Here is a 20,708-nt window from a genome sequence, read left to right as displayed (position 1 = left end):
TTTAGAAAGGGATCAATTTATTTGTGGATGCCCATAATATATAGAAATTGCAAGGGGGTGTGGTTTGGTCTTGTTTGGGAAATAAAAATCTATACTTGTATTCCCCATTTCATCAAGGGTATGCACTGTATGATCTAATATTTCTAGATGCAGATTTATAGTGGCTCCCAGACAGATATAAATTCTTAAAAGATGCTTGTTTTGGCCAGCCCCTTACGGTTATCTTCCTTAATCCCCCATTGTTTATTTCCCCATCCAAATAGATCATTAAAAAAATTGCGGCCTCTGTATTTAGCAGAATTAGATTGTGAAATGGCTGATATACTCATATAAGTGTTGGCACTTGCAGGTGTTTCCTCTGTTGATTTTTCCCAGGTGTATATTTGTAAAATGGATGTTCCTGCTGCACGTGCCAACAAATAAGATGTGTACTCCTGCAGGTATTTTAGAAAAGATCTTGCATCAACAGATCCTTCTGTGAAATACCACCAGAACTGAGCTTGACTTAACCTAGAAGTTTCAATTCCGGCCTCCTCTTGTGTGTATAATGGGGCTCTTTATTTTTCATGCAGAGTCTCTAACCAGTAATGTTGCTTTGTTCAATTGAAAGGGAACCTCAGACTACAAATGCAAGATGGAAAAATTCAGTATTTGATTTATAATATGTTATTAAAAATCCAGGTTTACAAGACTGTCCTGTCATGAACTAGTATGGAAGGAAAAGACTTTGGGGTCTGTTCAGTTGTTTAATCTTCATTTTACTCCAAGGACAAGCAAGACATAATCTCGCATTGGGTGATGTCATGGACAGAGCCCAATTTGGAGCTGCTTCTCAAATTAATTTCTAGAAGCCTTGGTAAGCGTGCCACCACATATGCATGTGCCTTCCAGGATGCCATCACCGTGTGGGACCAGGGCAGTGTTTTCTCATCCGCAGAACAGAGAGGATGTTTTCTTTTTTCTCCGAGGACAAGCAGGCTGCTTGTTCTCACTGATGGGTGACGTCCACGGCAGCCCCTCCAATCGGAAACTTCTCTAGCAAAGTCCTTTGCTAGTCCTCGCGCGCCCGCGCGCACCGCGCATGCGCGGCCGTCTTCCCGCCCGAAACCGGCTCGAGCCGGCCAGTCTTCTTTTGTCCGCACTCGGTACGGTCGTGTTTTCGCCGTGTCGAGCCCCGGAAAGTCGACCTCGCGCGTCCAAATTTTTTTTTTGACGTGTTTTTTCTTCGGAAAAGTCTTTCAAGTGTCGGGAAGTGCTCCGGAAACCCCCCCCCCCCCCGGGTTTCGTGTTAATCCTCCCCGTACTTCCAGCTTTTTGCCCCGATAAGTTTTCTTTCGTCGTCGGGGTAGGCCTCTTTTCGGCCTCGGTCGAGATTTTCTCCCTTACAAATTTTTTGGTGCTCTTTTTCCGTCATTTCGGACTTTGATTTCGCCGGCGCGATTTTTCCGCCCATGACATCGAAGCCTTCCAGCGGCTTCAAGAAGTGCACCCAGTGCGCCCGGGTTATCTCGCTCACTGATCGACACTCGTCGTGTCTTCAGTGTCTGGGGGCTGAGCACCGCCCTCAGAACTGCAGTCTGTGTTCCCTGCTTCAAAGGCGGACTCAGGTAGCGAGACTAGCCCAGTGGAACGTGTTGTTCTCGGGCTCTTCGTCGGCATCGGCACCGGGATCTTCGAGTGCATCGACGTCGTCAGCGTCCAGACCATCTTCCTCGGCCGCCCCTGCATCGAGTGCATCGAGGCATCGGGCCTCTGCATCGGCGCCGAGACATCGGATAGCTGCATCGACGTCGGTGGTACCGGGACCTCGTCTGCTGATGTCGTCGGACGGTGGTGCATCGTCAGGAGTGCAGGTGAGGGCTGTCCATTCCCCTGCTGGTGGCGGTGAGCCTTCGGGTGGGTCTCCTCCTACCCTGAGGGCTCCTGCGGTACAGCCCCCCCGAGACCGACCTCCTTCGGCCTCGGCCCCGAGGAAGCGACGGCTGGATTCTACGTCCTCCTCGTCGGTGCCGGGGAGCTCCGGTGACATGCTTCGGAAGAAATCGAAGAAGCATCGACACCGGTCGCCTCCCCGCGTCGGCACCGAGAGCTCTGGGTCGCCGAGGGAGTCGGCACCCAGCAGGCATCGGCACCGAGAGGACCGCTCACCCTCTGTTCAAGAGGTGCGATGCGCTCCACTCTGGACAGCCCGGAACAGCCTCCTCGCCCGGAACAGGTTCTGACGTCGACGCCTGCATCGACCTCTTTGCCTTTCTCTGCAGCCGCTCTGAACGAGAGCCTCCGGGCCGTTCTCCCAGAGATTCTGGGAGAGCTGTTGCGCCCTACCCCTCCGGTACCGGCGGTGCTTGCGCCTCCGGTACCGTCGAGCGTGGCGCCGGCTGGCCCATCGCCCGGGGTGAGGTCCCCGACGTCGGTACCACGTGCGGTACCGACTGCGGCCACCTCCCAGGAGGGCTCCCCGACTACGTCGGCGGAGGGAGCTTCGCCGATGCGGGCCAGGGAGTCTACCTCTCGACGCCCCCATCGTGGACGTGGCTCCACTGAGTCGAGCCGGGCGAGGTTGCAGACACAGGTTCGTGAACTTGTGTCTGACACCGAGGGTGAGGCCTCGTGGGAGGAAGAAGAAGACCCCAGATATTTCTCTGACGAGGAGTCTGAGGGTCTTCCTTCTGATCCCACTCCCTCTCCTGAAAGACAGCTTTCTCCTCCTGAGAGTCTGTCTTTCGCTTCCTTTGTCCGGGAGATGTCTACGGCCATCCCCTTCCCGGTGGTTGTGGAGGACGAGCCCAGGGCTGAAATGTTTGAGCTCCTGGACTATCCTTCTCCACCTAAGGAAGCGTCCACTGTTCCCTTGCACCATGTCCTAAAAAAGACATTGCTTGCGAACTGGACAAAACCTCTAACTAATCCCCACATCCCCAAGAAGATCGAGTCCCAGTACCGGATCCATGGGGACCCAGATCTGATGCGCACTCAGTTGCCTCATGATTCTGGAGTTGTGGATCTGGCCCTAAAGAAGGCTAAGAGTTCTAGGGAGCATGCTTCGGCGCCCCCGGGCAAGGACTCTAGAACCTTAGACTCCTTTGGGAGGAAGGCCTACCATTCCTCTATGCTCGTGGCCAAAATCCAGTCTTACCAGCTCTACACGAGCATACACATGCGGAACAATGTGCGGCAGTTGGCGGGCTTGGTTGATGCTCTTCCCCCTGAGCAAGCCAAGCCTTTTCAGGAGGTGGTCAGGCAGCTGAAGGCGTGCAGAAAATTCCTGGCCAGAGGGGTGTATGACACCTTTGATGTTGCGTCCAGGGCCGCTGCTCAAGGTGTGGTGATGCGCAGGCTCTCATGGCTGCGTGCCGCCGACCTGGAGAATAGACTCCAGCAGCGGATTGCGGACTCGCCTTGCCGTGCGGACAACATTTTTGGAGAGAAAGTCGAACAGGTGGTAGAGTCTCTCCACCAGCGGGACACCGCATTCGACAAGTTCTCCCGCCGGCAGCCTTCAGCATCTACCTCTACAGGTAGAAGATTTTTCGGGGGAAGGAAGACTGTTCCCTACTCTTCTGGTAAGCGTAGGTACAATCCTCCTTCTCGACAGCCTGCGGCCCAAGCTAAGCCCCAGCGCGCTCGCTCTCGTCAGCAGCGTGCGCCTCAGCCAGGCCCCTCGGCTCCCCAGCAAAAGCAAGGGGCGAGCTTTTGACTGGCTCCAGCAGAGCATAGCCGACATCCAAGTGTCAGTGCCGGGCGACCTACCAGTCGGGGGGAGGTTGAAAGCTTTTCACCAAAGGTGGCCTCTAATAACCTCCGACCAGTGGGTTCTCCAAATAGTCCGGCAAGGATACACCCTCAATTTGGCCTCAAAACCTCCAAATTGTCCACCGGGAGCTCAGTCTTACAGCTTCCAGCACAAGCAGGTACTTGCAGAGGAACTCTCCGCCCTTCTCAGCGCCAATGCGGTCGAGCCCGTGCCATCCGGGCAAGAAGGGCTGGGATTCTATTCCAGGTACTTCCTTGTGGAAAAGAAAACAGGGGGGATGCGTCCCATCCTAGACCTAAGGGCCCTGAACAAATATCTCGTAAAAGAAAAGTTCAGGATGCTTTCCCTGGGCACCCTTCTCCCCATGATTCAGCAAAACGATTGGCTATGCTCTCTGGACTTGAAGGATGCCTACACACACATCCCGATACTGCCAGCTCACAGACAGTATCTGCGATTTCAGTTGGGCACACGCCACTTCCAGTACTGTGTGCTACCCTTTGGGCTCGCCTCTGCGCCCAGGGTGTTCACAAAGTGCCTAGCTGTGGTAGCAGCGGCACTTCGCAGGCTGGGGGTGCACGTGTTCCCATATCTCGACGATTGGCTGGTGAAGAACACATCCGAGGCAGGAGCCCTGCAGTCCATGCAGATGACTATTCGCCTCCTGGAGCTACTGGGGTTTGTGATAAATTATCCAAAGTCCCATCTTCTCCCAGTGCAGAAACTCGAATTCATAGGAGCTCTGCTGGATTCTCGGACGGCTCGCGCCTATCTCCCAGAGACGAGGGCCAACAACTTGTTGTCCCTCGTCTCGCGGGTGCGAGCGTCCCAGCAGATCACAGCTCGGCAGATGTTGAGATTGCTGGGCCACATGGCCTCCACAGTTCATGTGACTCCCATGGCCCGTCTTCACATGAGATCTGCTCAATGGACCCTAGCCTCCCAGTGGTATCAGGCTGCTGGGGGTCTAGAAGACGTGATCCACCTGTCCACGAGTTTTCTCGAATCCCTGTATTGGTGGACAATCTGGTCCAATTTGACTCTGGGACGTCCTTTCCAAATTCCTCAGCCACAAAAAGTGCTGACAACGGATGCGTCTCTCCTGGGATGGGGAGCTCATGTCGATGGGCTTCACACCCAAGGAAGCTGGTCCCTCCAGGAGCGCGGTCTACAGATCAATCTCCTGGAGTTGCGAGCGATCTGGAACGCTCTGAAGGCTTTCAGAGATCGGCTGTCCCATCAAATTATCCAAATTCAGACAGACAACCAGGTTGCCATGTACTATGTCAACAAGCAGGGGGGCACCGGATCTCGCCCCCTGTGTCAGGAAGCCGTCAGCATGTGGCTCTGGGCTCGCCGTCTCGGCATGGTGCTCCAAGCCACATATCTGGCAGGCGTAAACAACAGTCTGGCCGACAGACTGAGCCGGATTATGCAACCTCACGAGTGGTCGCTCAACTCCAGAGTGGTGCGCCAGATCTTCCAAGCGTGGGGCACCCCCTTGGTGGATCTCTTCGCATCTCGAGTGAACCACAAAGTCCCTCAGTTCTGTTCCAGGCTTCAGGCCCACCGCAGACTGGCATCGGATGCCTTCCTCCTGGATTGGGGGGAGGGCCTGCTGTATGCTTATCCTCCCATTCCTCTGGTGGGGAAGACTTTGTTGAAACTCAAGCAAGACCGAGGCACCATGATTCTGATTGCTCCTTTTTGGCCGCGTCAGATCTGGTTCCCTCTTCTTCTGGAGTTATCCTCCGAAGAACCGTGGAGATTGGAGTGTTTTCCGACCCTCATCATGCAGGACGAAGGGGCTCTTCTGCATCCCAGCCTCCGGTCCCTGGCTCTCACGGCCTGGATGTTGAGAGCGTAGACTTTGCCTCTTTGGGTCTGTCAGAGGGTGTCTGCCGCGTCTTGCTTGCTTCCAGGAAAGATTCCACTAAGAGGAGTTACTTCTTTCTGTGGAGGAGGTTTGCCGTCTGGTGTGACAGCAAGGCCCTAGCTCCTCGCTCTTGTCCTACACAGACCCTGCTTGAATACCTTCTGCACTTGTCTGAGTCTGGTCTTAAGACCAACTCTGTAAGAGTTCACCTTAGCGCGATCAGTGCATACCATTACCATGTGGAAGGTAAGCCGATCTCAGGACAGCCTTTAGTTGTTCGCTTCATGAGAGGTTTGCTTTTGTCAAAGCCCCCTGTCAAGCCTCCTACGGTGTCATGGGATCTCAATGTCGTTCTCACCCAGCTGATGAAATCTCCTTTTGAGCCACTGAATTCCTGCCATCTGAAGTACTTGACCTGGAAGGTCATTTTCTTGGTGGCAGTTACTTCAGCTCGTAGAGTCAGTGAGCTTCAGGCCCTGGTAGCCCAGGCCCCTTACACCAAATTTCATCATAACAGAGTAGTCCTCCGCACTCACCCTAAGTTCTTGCCAAAGGTCGTGTCGGAGTTCCATCTGAACCAGTCAATTGTCTTGCCAACATTCTTTCCCCGTCCTCATTCCTGCCCTGCTGAACGTCAGCTGCACACATTGGACTGCAAGAGAGCATTGGCCTTCTACCTGGAGCGGACACAGCCCCACAGACAGTCCGCCCAATTGTTTGTTTCTTTTGATCCCAATAGGAGGGGAGTGGCTGTAGGGAAACGCACCATATCCAATTGGCTAGCAGATTGCATTTCCTTCACTTACGCCCAGGCGGGGCTGGCTCTTGAGGGTCATGTCACGGCTCATAATGTTAGAGCCATGGCTGCGTCGGTAGCCCACTTGAAGTCAGCCTCCATTGAAGAAATTTGCAAAGCTGCGACGTGGTCTTCTGTCCACACATTCACATCTCATTACTGCCTGCAGCAGGATACCCGACGCGACAGTCGGTTCGGGCAGTCAGTTCTTCAGAACCTGTTTGGGCTTTAGGATCCAACTCCACCCCCCGAGGGCCCTGTTTGTTCTGTTCCAGGCTGCACTCTCAGTTAGTTGGTAAATTTTTTAGGTCAATTTCAGTTATGTCTTCGCCGTTGCGAGGCCCAATTGACCATGGTTGTTGTTTTGAGTGAGCCTGGGGGCTAGGGATACCCCATCAGTGAGAACAAGCAGCCTGCTTGTCCTCGGAGAAAGCGAATGCTACATACCTGTAGAAGGTATTCTCCGAGGACAGCAGGCTGATTGTTCTCACAAACCCGCCCGCCTCCCCGTTGGAGTTGTGTCTTCCCTTGAAGTGTATTGTCTTGCTACATACTGGACTGGCCGGCTCGAGCCGGTTTCGGGCGGGAAGACGGCCGCGCATGCGCGGTGCGCGCGAGGACTAGCAAAGGACTTTGCTAGAGAAGTTTCCGATTGGAGGGGCTGCCGTGGACGTCACCCATCAGTGAGAACAATCAGCCTGCTGTCCTCGGAGAATACCTTCTACAGGTATGTAGCATTCGCTTTCTCTCCCCTCAGCTCATGTCTTCTGACTTTTTTCCAAGTGATTTTCACCATTTTTCTGCCGCTTCCAGTATGCAAGTGTTGCATGGGGCCAGGTTTCCCTCTCTTTCCTTAGTTTTTTTTTTTTTGTCACTTTCATTTTGTTTTCTGCAGCTCACTAGGCTCTCCTATGCCTTCTGAACACCGGTCAAGCATCTTTTTTTTTTTCTACAGTCAAGTTGTTAGATTTCACCTTGGCTGTCTTTCCTGATATTTTCCCAGAAAATTTCCAGTTTGGCAGGACCATGTCTTTAGCAGACACCCATATCTGGTGCTTTTCTGGTGCTTGTCACATCTGGGGCCTGACCATAATCCTCCTCCTTGTAAACTGTGTTCTCAGATGGTATTGTGAGGAGCCACATAAAAAGATTTTTGGTACAGAGAAATCCGGTTCATTGACTTCGGCATCAGAGGTATCAGTGGCTGTAGGAGCTGCATTGGACACTGGGGGCAAATCAACATTCGATGAAGTCCACCTGCCTTGATATTGAATAGAGGAGGCTGCTGACCTCGTCAAGAAGCATACTGATACCATCAAGTCACTCTTTTGGCCCATTCCTAGTGCAGCCTTTACTTCCAGGATGGCTCACTACTCTCCAAGGCATAGGTTCCCTCCTACCTTTTCGTCCACCCCAAAGCTCCCACCCCTGCCAGTGGCAATAGACAGCTCAGAATTCCAAACCAGATCCCCAATCAAAGCCAAGGATGGGATTTTGACTGGATCCAAAAGAAAATAGCTGCAGTAAATTAATGGTCTGAGTGTTTACTAAGCCGCGCAGCAATGCCGACACAGCCCATTCATTTGAATGGGCATGGCTTAGTAAACGGGGTGGGGGGGGGGGGTGTAAATTGGTTAATTGAAGTTGTTAATTATCAAAAGCAAGCTTCAAGCTCATGAAATGAAATGATTTAGAGATAATACATTTTGGTCAGTTAAAATATTTCCTTTAAAAATAAACTGGGAATGCCCTCACAGCCTTCCGTGGACCAAAGATAAATTTTAAGGGCGTCGTGCCATTTTTTTTCTAAATAAGGGCTCCTTTTACAAAGCCGTGCTAGCGATTCCCATGCGGCAGATGTGACGAAGCCCATAGGAATTGAATGAGCTTCATCGCATTTTCTGCACCAGAATCGCTAGCACAGCTTTGTAAAAAGAGCCCTAAATTATTTGTCTCATTCCAGCCATCAAATATAGAAAAAAAAATACTTGTTATATAATACAATAGAATCTTGTAACTTTGAATAACTTTGCTGCTTTTTTGTTTTGATTTATAGGAAGACCTTGTACGCAGCTTCAACTCCTGAACCCAGAACGATTTGCACGACTAATCAAAGAAGTGATGAATACTGTATGGACTAAAAGAGACCTGGTAGTACAGTGGTATCCAGGCAGTGCAAATAAAAAGCATCCATCTATACAGTGGCTTAAGATGGTCTGGAAGCATCTTTATATACATTTTGCTGAAGATTTAACATTGTTTGAGGACATGCCACTCATTCCCAAGATATTGTTAGCAGATGATCAGACATTAGTAGAACTTATAAGGCTCAGGTTTCCATCATCAGTTATACTAGATAATGAATCTGAGATGCCACTTCCTGAATTTTTATCTGACATCATTGAAAAACTTGGGGGAATTGTACTGAAAAATCCAGACTCGTGTATACAACATCCACTTGCAAAAAAGTATATCCATCCTGCAACACCAACTGCTCTTTTGCAGATTATGGACAGGATGTCACTGCAGAAGCTATCTACCCAGGTTGCTTCATTAATTCCACAACACAAGGATGCACTTAGGCGATTCCTATCTAGTTTAACAGATGTCAGTGAAAAAGAGAAACACATTATTCAGGCACTGATGATATTTAGACAAATTAAACAATCTGATGAAGAGACCACTTCTTACATAGTTCTGAAAGGTTGTAAAGTATTGCACCATACTGCAAAACTTCCACCAGATCTGAGAATGTCCATTCCTATAATTGATTGCACTGATGAAGCTACTGTTCGCTTAGCAAACATGCTGAAAGTAGAACAGTTACAGAGTACAGACTGTACAAAACTTATAGTACAAGATATTGAAAAGGGGTTTTATTCTTTTGAAGAAACAACTCAAATTATGTTATGGATTCTTAAGAATCTTTCTTTTCTTAAACAAGAAAGTGCAGCTGTAGTTGATTGGCTGGTACCATTAAAATGTATTCCAGTTTCACAAGAAAAGCTAGTAGCAGCCAATGAACTCTTTGATCCTGAAATAGATATATTGCAAAGCCTGTTTTGTACAGAGGAGCACATTTGGTTTCCACCTGCTCTCTTTGCAGCATCTTCTGATATTCTCCATTCATTGAGGCAAATAGGTTTAAGAAATGAAACTGATCTCCAAGAAAAAGACATTGTTCAAGTAGTAAGGAAAATTGAAGACTTGCAGGGTAATTCGAGCATTGGCCTTGATGTTCTTTTACGAAAATCTAAATCTCTCCTAATTATTTTGAATAAAAACCATACACTATTGAACTCATCTGAAACAAGTGCAATATTAAAAAAAGTAAAATGGATTCCAGCCTGCAAGGAAAGGCCACCAAATTACCCTAGCTCACTAATTTGGAAGGGTGACCTCTGTAATATGTGTTCCCCTACAGAAATGTGTGATTTATCTCATGCTGTGTTAGTTGGTTCATCAGTTCCACTAGTAGAAAATATCCACACAGATATAGAAAAAGCACTTGGTATTTTTACAGAACCTAACATAGATGCAGTTTTAGAACATTTGAAAGTTGTTGTTGATTGGAATAGTTCTAAAACTTTTAGTGATGAAGATTATTACCAGTTCCAACATATCTTGCTTGAAATTTATAGCTTTATGCAGAATCATTTAGAGATAGGTAAAGACGCTTTTAAAACATTGAATTTTCCCTGGGTGTGGACAGGGAAAACATTTTGTTTACCAACACAAGCAGTGATACAACCAATGCATGACCTTGATCTCCAGCCATATCTGCATGGTGTGCCAAAAACCATGGCTAAATTTCATAAGCTGTTTAAGCTTTGTGGTTCAATAGAGCAGTTAACCCAAGAACATATTTTTGTTGTTGTTCAACAAATTCACAAAAAAAGTGAGCAGGTAATGGATAGAGAGGAGAGCAGACACAATCTTAACCTTATGTTGAGCATTATACGATGGTTGTACTGTAATCAAATTTCTGTAGGGCTCAATACACCAGTCCCTATATTTTGTAGCAAGGACCCCTCTAAACTTATAATGAAACCCATTGAAGAATGCTGCTACTGTGATATCAAAGTTGATGACCTTAATGATTTACTTGAAGATTCAGTGGAACCCATAATCTTGGTGCATGAAGACATACCTATGAAGATGGCAGAGTGGCTCAACGTGCCATGCCTGAGTACTAAACTGATCAATCCTGAAAACATGGGATTTGAGCAGTCAGGTCAAAGAGAACCTCTCACTGTAAGGATTAAAAATATTTTGGAGGAATACCCAGCTGTGTCGGATATCTTTAAGGAGTTACTGCAAAATGCTGATGATGCTAGTGCAACTGCATGTAATTTCTTGATTGATATGAGAAGAAATACGGATATAAAGGAAAACCTCCTGGATCCAGGAATGCAGACATGTCATGGACCTGCTTTGTGGTCATTCAATAACTCGGAGTTTACAGATTCAGACTTTTTAAATATAACCCGTCTAGGAGAGTCCTTAAAAGAGAAGAAATTGATAAAGTTGGAAAATTTGGACTGGGATTTAACTCTGTGTATCACATCACTGATATTCCCATCATTATGAGTAGAGAATTTATGATTATGTTTGATCCAAACATTAACCATATTAGCAAACACATTAGAGACAGATCCAATCCTGGAATTAAGATTAATTGGAGCAAACAGCAAAAAAGGTTACGAAAATTTCCTAATCAGTTCAAACCATTTATAGGTGTTTTCAACTGTCAGCTACCTTTAACTGTGGAGTCACCTTACAGTTATAAAGGAACTCTTTTCAGATTGTCCTTTAGAACTCAGCAAGAAGCTAAAGTGAGTGAAGTCAGCAGTGCTTGTTATAATACAGCAGATGTATATTCTCTTGTGGATGAGTTTAGTCTGTGTGGACACAGACTCATACTTTTCACTCAGAATGTGAACTCTATGGTTTTGAAGTACTTGAAACCAGAAGAGACTAATCCTGACTTAGCACAAGATACTGTAACAATAAAAAAAATATTTGTTCTTCCAAAGTGTTGACAGCACCTGCAAGCATATTAAAGGAGGCTGCTAAACTCATGAAAACTTGTAGTAGCAACAAAAAGCTTCCTTCTAATGCACCAAAGTCATCATGCATATTGCAGATTGTAGTTGAAGAGTTCCACCATGTGTTTAAGCGAATTGCTGACCTTCATTCTCCACTTTTCAGAGGTTCAGAAGATGATCCAGTTACTTTGTTTGAAATGGCTAAAAATGGGCAGACCAAAAGGACTGTTGATGAATTGCCACAGAAAACTGTAGATTCTACAACATGGCTGCTGTGTTCTTGCATGGATTCTGGAGAAGCTTTAAAGTTTTCATTAAATGAAAATGGAAGAAGACTAGGACTTGTCCCCTGTGGTGCAGTGGGAGTAATGCTTTCTGAAACTGACAACCAAAAGTGGATTGTGAAACCTAATTGTAGTAGCACTGGGGAAGTGTTCTGCTATTTACCTCTGAGAATAAAAACTGGCTTGCCTCTCCATATTAATGGCTGTTTTGCTGTTACTTCAAATCGAAAAGAGATCTGGAAAACTGACACAAAGGGAAGATGGAATACAGTGTTCATGAGACATGTTATTGTGAAAGCTTATTTAGAAGCGCTTTGTATTTTACGTGATATGACAATCTGTGGTGAATTAGTTGACTACAACTATTATGCAATATGGCCTGATACTGACTCTGTTCATGATGATTTTTCTGTTATCTGCAAAGGTATATATGAGGATATAGCTAAAACAAAAGGCAAAGAGGGAATCAAAGTTTTTTCTGATGGATGTACCTGGGTTTCCATTAAAAATGTAAGATTCTTAGATGATTCATTACTTAAAAGGCCAGACATTGGACCTGCAGCCTTTAAGATTTTTTTAAAGTACCTCAAGGAAATTGGATTAAAGAACCTCTGTGCTGTTGAACTCCCATCATGGGTGAAGGCTGGATTTGAAGAAGCAGGATGCAAAGACATATTGCTTGAGAATACCTTTTCAGAGAAACAGTTCTTTTCTGAAGTGTTTTTTCCACATATGCAGGAGATTGAGGCAGAATTGCGTGATCCTTTAATGCTTTTTGTTCTGAATGAAAGAATTGAAGAATTCTCAGGACTTCTTCGAGTTACACCGTGCATTCCTTGTTCTGCTAAGGGTCATCCTCTAGTTAAACCCTCAGAGCTAATCCATCCAGAAGGTTAGAGTTGCAAAGTTATATGACAACAAAGATGGGCGATTTCCACATGGTACTTTTCAGGATTACCTTAATCCAGTTGTACTAGTCAAACTTGTTCAGTTAGGCATGATGAAGGATGATATTTTGTGGGAAGACTTGGTAGAACGTATAGAATCTGTAATAGAAATCAATAGACGTGACCACATTGCAGCTTGCTTCAGAAGCAGTATTATATTAAGTCTGATTGATGAGAAGCTAAAACTTAGAGATCCTAGAGCTAAAGACTTTGCTGAAAATTTCAAACCATTCCTTTTCTTCCATTTCTTACAAAGCCGGCAGGATTCTCATTGAACTGGAAAGGAATGACTTTAAGATTGGAAACAATGGTTTGCAGCAACTGATCTCTATATAGCTGAACATCAGGATATAGTTTGTCTCCTGTATCCAGTTCTGAATGAAAACTCTCCTTCATTTAAAGGTTGTGGATCCGTCTCATTGGCTGTTAAAGATTTCTTGGGTTTACTTAAGAAACCATCTATTAATGTAATAGTAAACCAATTGAAGGAAGCTGCAAAATCAGTTGATGGAATTACATTGTATCAGGAGAATATTACCAATGCATGTTACAAAATCTCCTCCATGAAGCAATGATGCAAAATGATATTACAAAACAATAATTATCACAGAACTAAAACAGTGTAGTTTCATTCTAGTTGAAAATACTTATGTTGACCCAGCAAATGTTTCTTTTCACTTGAATTTTGAAGCAGCACCTTATCTTTATTCATTACCTAATAAATATAAAATAATTTCAGGGAGCTTTTGAAAGTGTGGGAGTAAAGCGTTCTTTCACAGTTGAAGATTTTGCACTAGTACTTCAGTCAATAAAAGAAGAAAGAGGAACAAGACAAATAACAGAAAATGATTTTCAGCTTTGCAGAAGGATCATCAGTGAGGGCATTTGGGGTCTCATCAGAGAGAAGAACACAGAATTCTGTGTGAAAATGTTATGGTGATATTTTGTTACCAGATACCAACCTTGCACTTCTTCCATCTAAAAGTTTGTGTTACAATGATTGTCCTTGGATTAAGGTGAAAGATACAGCTGTAAAATACTGTCATTCTGATATACCCAGGGAGGGTAGCAGTAAAACTTGGTGCAATTCCGAAAAGGCATAAAGCATTAGAAAGATATGCATCTAATATTTGTTTTACTACTCTTGGTACAGAATTTGGACAAAAAGAAAAGCTGACCAGTAGAATTAAAAGCATTCTTAATGCTTATCCTTCAGAGAAAGAGATTTTGAAAGAACTTCTTCAAAATGCAGATGATGCCAAAGCTACCGAAATTTGTTTTGTGTTTGATCCTAGACATCATCCAGTTGATAGAATTTTGATGAAAGATGGGCACCACTTCAGGGGCCAGCACTGTGTGTATATAATAATCAGCCATTTACAGAGGATGATATCAGAGGAATTCAAAACCTTGGAAGAGGTACTAAGGAGGGAAATCCTTGTAAAACTGGACAGTATGGTATAGGATTCAATTCTGTATATCATATTACTGACTGTCCTTCCTTCATGTCTAGCAACGATATACTCTGTATTTTCGACCCCCATGCTAAATATGCACCAGGTGCAACATCAGTTAGTCCCGGTCGTATGTTCAGAGATTTAGATACAGACTTCAAAACACAGTTTTCAGATGTTCTGAATCTCTATTTAGGAAACTACTTTAAACTGGATAAGGCTACAATGTTTAGATTTCCACTTCGTAATCAAGAAATGGCAAAGAGTTCTGAAATTTCTTCTGCTCCTTCTTCAGATAGAATGGTTCAAAATTTTTTGGATAAGTTGCGTGCAGATGGGGCAGAACTCTTAATGTTTTTGAATCATATGGAAAAAATTTCTGTTTGTGAAATAGATAAAACAACAGGATCTCTAAATGTATTGTATTCTGTAAAAGGCAAAATTACTGACGGAGACAGATTGAAACGCAAACAATTCCATGGATCTGTTATGGAAAGTGTAACTAAGAAAAGGCAGCTGAGAGATATACCTATGCAACAGATTACCTATACTATGGATATTGAAGACTCTGAAAGCAACATTACAACATGGCTGATTTGTAACCGATCAGGATTTGCAGCAATAGATAAGGTTTCAAAAAATGTTTTGTCAGCTCATAAGAATGAGGACATAACACTTTTTCCACGTGGAGGAGTTGCTGCTTGCATTTCCCATAACTACAAAAAACCCTACAGAGCATTCTGTTTTTTGCCTCTGTCTCTAGAAACAGGGCTACCTTTCATGTAAATGGCCACTTTGCTTTAGATTCTGCCAGAAGAATCTGTGGCGTGATGATGATGGAGTTGGAGTACGAAGTGACTGGAACAACAACTTAATGACAACATTGATCGCTCCAGCATACATTGAATTATTAGTTCAACTGAAAAAACGGTATTTCCCAGGCACTGATCCCACAGTATCAGTGCTGCAAAATATACCTATTCATACTGTGAAGGACTCTCTGAAAAAGTTTTTGTCTTTCTTCCCAGTTAACAGACTAGACCTACAACCAGACTGGTACTGTTTAGTAAAAGCTATTTATTGTTGCATATATGAAGATTTGAAACGTCTTTTACCTGTTGTGCGCGCGCCAAATGTTGATGGTTCAGATTTACATTCTGCAGTTATCATTACTTGGGTTAACATGTCTACCTCAAGTACTGCAAAACCATTCTTTGACAATTTGCTACAAGATGAATTACATCACCTAAAGAATGTAGAATACAATATCACAACACGTAAGACGGTTGCAGAAAATACTTACAGACTTAAGCATTTGCTTTTGGAAGTTGGGTTCAATTTAGTATATTACTGTGATGAAACTGCAAACCTCTATCATTGTCTCATAGATGCAGGGATTCCTGTAAGCTATACTACCCCTTGTGATGTTCGATCCTTTTTGAAGACATTTTCATCTCCAGATTCTAATTGTCATATTGGAAAGCTGCCATGTCGCCTTCAGCAAACTAATCTCAAATTGTTTCATAGCTTGAAACTTCTGGTTGATTATTGTTTCAAGGATGCAGAAGAAAGCGAAATTCAGATTGAAGGACTGCCACTTCTTCTTACTCTTGATAGTGTGCTGCAAGTTTTTGATTCTAAGACATCAAAGTTCCTAACAGCTTATCATGAACTAATTCCATCCCGCAAGGATCTTTTTATGAACACCCTCTACTTGAGATACACCAGTATTTTATTTACCTCTGGGGTTGCAAAGATCTTCGACATCACCAGCTTTGCTTCTCTGTTACCATCAGTGTTGCCTAGGGAATGCAAGACCACAATATTTGTACGATGGAAAGAAAATTTTGCAAGTGCATCTGGTCTAAAATGCATGGCATTTCATCAGTGAATCTGTGAACAATAAAGAAGAACAGACCGAGATGAAACCAACATTTGATACTGTTGTTGACATTTTGAAGGATTGGGCTTTACTTCCAGGTACAAAGTTACTGTCTCAGCTAATCAGCTTGTTGTACCAGAGTGTGATGTCTTGCTGCCTCTCAGTCTTATGAATATAGCTATTTTTTCCAACTTCTCAGACTGATAAAGTTTTTCATACTTTAATGAAACAGGTTGCATTCAGCTTGCATTGAACAAAATTTGCTCCAAGGATAACATTTTGTTACCTTGTTGTCTGGGCACACTGCAAACATAGACAATCCCTCAAGCATTCTTAAAGCCATACAACATATGGTTTCAAACCCTCAACATTTAGAACTGAAAATTAGCAGAAAGTGATTATGAGGCACTGTTAATGTACTTTAACTGTAACTTAAATCATGTGACGTCTCAAGATGACATTAATATATTAAAGTCACTTCCATGCTACAAGTCCGTCAGTGGTAGATACACTAATATTTCAAAATATGGAGCATGTTATGTACTCACAAAAAGAATCCCATTGGCTGAAGTAGAAAAATGGGCACTGTCTTCATCAGCTGCATTTCTTGAAGAAAAAATTCACCTAAAGATTTATACAGTGCACTTGGTTGTGTCCTTGTAGATGATCTTGAAGTGTATTCACAACACCTTTTACCAAAGTTTGAAAATCTTTCTTACAGTGCTAAATTAGAGCACCTGGTATACTTAAAGAATCGACTGTGGCAACATTGAAGAATCTTCAGAAATAAGGACCAACTGTTTGACAGGCTTGAAGGACTTCCATTAATTCATGATACAACTAATCGCTTAAAGCCTGCAAAACATTTTTATGACAAAACTGTAAAAGTGTTTTGAAGTGATGCTTCCTGAGAAATTTTTCATACCTCAAGAGTTTTTCAAAAAGTTGGAACAATTAACAAACCCTAAGAACCAAACTTGTTTCTGTTATCATGGGTCAAATTTCTACGAAATATAGGACTAAGTACATCCTCTCCCAACAACAGTTACTGCAGTTTGCTAAGGAGATTGGCATGAGAGCAAACACAGAGAACTGGTCTAAGGAAACACTGCAGAATACAGTTGATGTTCTTCTAAATCACATATTTCAAGAAAGGACAGACTTATTGTCAGGAAACTTCCTGAAGGAATTGTCTTTAATTGCCTTTTTATGCCCAGAGCGTGCTCCTGCTGACCTTATCAGATTGCATCCTCAATATCAAGAGGTAAATGGTACACTTCCTCTTATACGATTCAGTGGTGCACAGGTAAACCCAAAATTCAAACAGACTGATGTCTTGCAGTTGTTGTGGACCTCATGTCCTATTCTTCCGAGAACGCAACTCCTCTAACCATCAAAGAACAAGAAGGTAGTAGTCTTGGTCCTCAAGAACAGCTTGAACAGATTTTAACTATGCTTAATGTGAACTTAGATCCCTCCCTCGACAAAGTATAAACAATTGCAGGAAACATATGCAATATAACAACTTGGATGAAGATATGGTGAAAACTAGGGCCAAAGCCCTAAGGAGTATCTATGAATTCTCAACACAGAAAAACAGGAGTTCCGATTTCAGTTACGAGGGTGGTTGCTTTTGTGATGGTAGAAGATGGTTGGAAACTCCTTAAACCAGAAGAAGTAGTAATAAATCTGGAATACGAGTCAGATTTTAAACCTTACCTTTACAAACTGCCTTTAGAACTTGGTACCTTTCATCAGCTGTTTAAAAATTTAGGCACAGAAGATATTGTTTCAACAAAGCAGTATGTTGAAGTTCTCAGTCGCATATTTAAGAGCTCAGAAGGAAAACAACTGGATCCTAATGAAATGCGGACTGTTAAAGAGTTGTTTCTGGCCTTTTTAGATGTCTTCAAAATGACTCCCTTAAGGTTAGAATGATCTTGAGAATGTACGAGATCTAGCCTTTATCTTCCAAGTCAAGATGGCAGACTGGTTAAGTCAAGTATTTTAGTTTTTGATGATGCACCACATTATAAAGTAGAATACAAGGTAACATTGGTGTACAGATGCTTGTTGATCTTAGTCAGTGTACTTAGGAAAAGACCATGGTTTCCACACTAAACTGATTATGCTTCTTCCTCAGAAATTGAGACCCCGACTACTCAGTGGTATTCTGAGGAGCAGTTAGATGAAGAAACCCCCAAGTGTGCCAGTTTGGAACACTATGTTCTCTTCAGGGAGACTGCAGCTACTACTGTCATCTGAACAATTTATCACTGGAATCATTAGAATTATGAAGCATGAAAATGACAATGCTTTTCTAGCCAATGAGGAAAAGGCAATAAAACTTTGCAAAGCCTTGCGGGAAGGTTTGAAAGTATCCTGTTTTGAAAGGCTGCAAACAACATTAAGAGTTAAAGGATTTAATCCTATTCCCCACAGCAAGAGTGAAACACTTGCCTTTTTAAAGCGATATGGAACTGCAGTATATTGCTTTATATACAGCACTCAGATAGCAAGGACATAAATTTCCTGTTAGCATTAGCAATGACCCTGAAATCTGCAACTGACAATCTGATATCTGATACCTCATATTTAATTGCCATGTTAGGCTGCAATGATATTTACAGAATTGGTGAAAAGCTTGACAGTTTAGGAGTAAAGTATGACTCCTCTACAGAACCATCCCAACTTGAACTTCCAATGCCTGGCACGCCTATACCAGCTGAAATTCATTACACTTTGCTTATGGATCCCATGAATGTCTTTTATCCAGGAGCATATGTGGTTATCTTGTGATGCTGAAGGTAGTGATATATATGGATCATATCAACAAACATATACAATGCTATCATTGTTCCAGAAGTTGAAGGGGAAGATGATAATCCACTTTTTTGGGCAAGTTTTACCAGATTGACATTGGATATAGTGATACAAGATTTGTAAGCTCTCTTGATTTATATAAGTTTTTTCCAGACCTGATGAAAGTACTCAGAGTAAAGATAGTGCACCTTCTTACTCAACAAGTCTACTGAGTTTCCAGCACCTGGGACCCAGGATAGTTCTCCTCATTTCCCTGGAAAGAAAGCCCATAAAACATCTTCAAAACATCAGTCACCCAAAAAGATTAAACTAACACTTCTCTGCCAGATATACTAAAAGAAGTGACGACAGTAATGGACAAGCATGGAAGCTCCCAGAATCTGAACGAAAAAGATTATTAGAGGTGTACCTTAAATGGCAATCCAGACAAAAATGCAGAGAACCTGGACATAGCAAAATGACGTTTTTCAAACATCTGCAAAATGAATTAACAGGCTGGAAAACCAGGCTTTTGTGATCAAAATATGGACAGAACATCGAGAAGAACTTTTTCTCAGCAGCTCTCTCTCGATTTCAGTCAGACAAATTTTCATTTCAAAGATTTTTATACGTCATGGAATCAAGAAGCAACAAGCCATAAGGTCTGAAAAGCAGCAATATACAGAAAGTTTTCAACTTCTACAGGCTCTTCAGACTTGCCACGTTTTTTTAGTACCACCCACATTCAAATCAGGGGTAATCCTGTTGAAGCACGCAGATGGTTAAGACAAGCTCGTGCAAATTTTTCGGCAGCAAGGAATGATCTTCACAAAATGTAATGATAGGGTATGCTTCAAATGCTATCTGTCAACCAAGTTAGCTTTGATTGCAGCTGATTTTTGCTGTAAGGGGAAACTCTGATAAAGAAGTGAACGCCAACAGCGCTTGCACAAAAATAGAAGCATATAGTCAGCAACTTGAAGGACTTACCAATGATGTTCACACTCTGGAGGCATATGGACGTGGATAGTTTAAAAAACACGCTATCCCGACCTGCTTCCCTTTCACAAATCCCAAATGACCGATTACTCTGAAGTTGCAATGGGGTTATGGAATGCACTGCGTGTATTATAATAAAACTTGAAAATTTTATACAGAATAAGTTATGAAATAGTTAAGAGTTTAAACTGATTTGGTAAATAGAATGGACATGTAGCTTGAGAAACAGATGTAATATAATTATGTATTATTGTACACAAACAGATTAGCAGCTTAGTATACAGTTTTGATGGTACTGAAATAGTGTACTTTTTGTTGAACATTATTTAAGGAAATCATTTTTACTGAGCCTTAAAGTAAATTGTAAATATTTTAACATTTGCAATATCATGAGTTGCAAAATGTTTATGTATAAATTCAATTGATAACTTCAAAAATGAACTACACTATAACCAAAGCCTAGTGAATTCATGTCATAGCTCTTAAACTATTTGGATTTTGGAAGAGCTGCAAGTGTTTCATGAGCTAAATACCACTGTAGTTCCTGAAGTGTAAAAACAAAAAATACAGTATGCCTATTATTTTAAATACATATCATTACATTTACAAAAGTAAAGTTGTAAATATATCGGATTTTTAAAGTCATTTAATGGTGGAAGTTTATAGATTGGAAATTGTTCCTGAATGGGAAGCATTAGGAATCACTGTCATATATAATATGTGGAACAGAAATGTATCTATAGATACTATGATTTCTTTATTGTTATTATTCACTATGCTAATTGAACAATGCAAGTTAGCAAAGAGCTAGAAAATAATTTGAGGAAGAATAAAAATGTAATGTTTGTGAAAATTTGTTTTAGCCA

At 43.0% G+C, this 20,708-nt stretch overlaps 1 pseudogene; it reads left to right on the top strand.

Moving 5' to 3' along the window:
- LOC115459478 overlaps positions 1–20,464 on the top strand; it is a 48,181-nt pseudogene extending 27,717 nt beyond the window's left edge.
- The last annotated feature ends 244 nt before the right edge of the window (positions 20,465–20,708 follow it).

Source organism: Microcaecilia unicolor, unplaced genomic scaffold (assembly GCF_901765095.1).
Source record: "Microcaecilia unicolor unplaced genomic scaffold, aMicUni1.1, whole genome shotgun sequence".
In the NCBI taxonomy this organism is placed as follows: Eukaryota; Metazoa; Chordata; class Amphibia; order Gymnophiona; family Siphonopidae; genus Microcaecilia; species Microcaecilia unicolor.
This window is presented reverse-complemented; position numbering and strand designations above follow the sequence as displayed.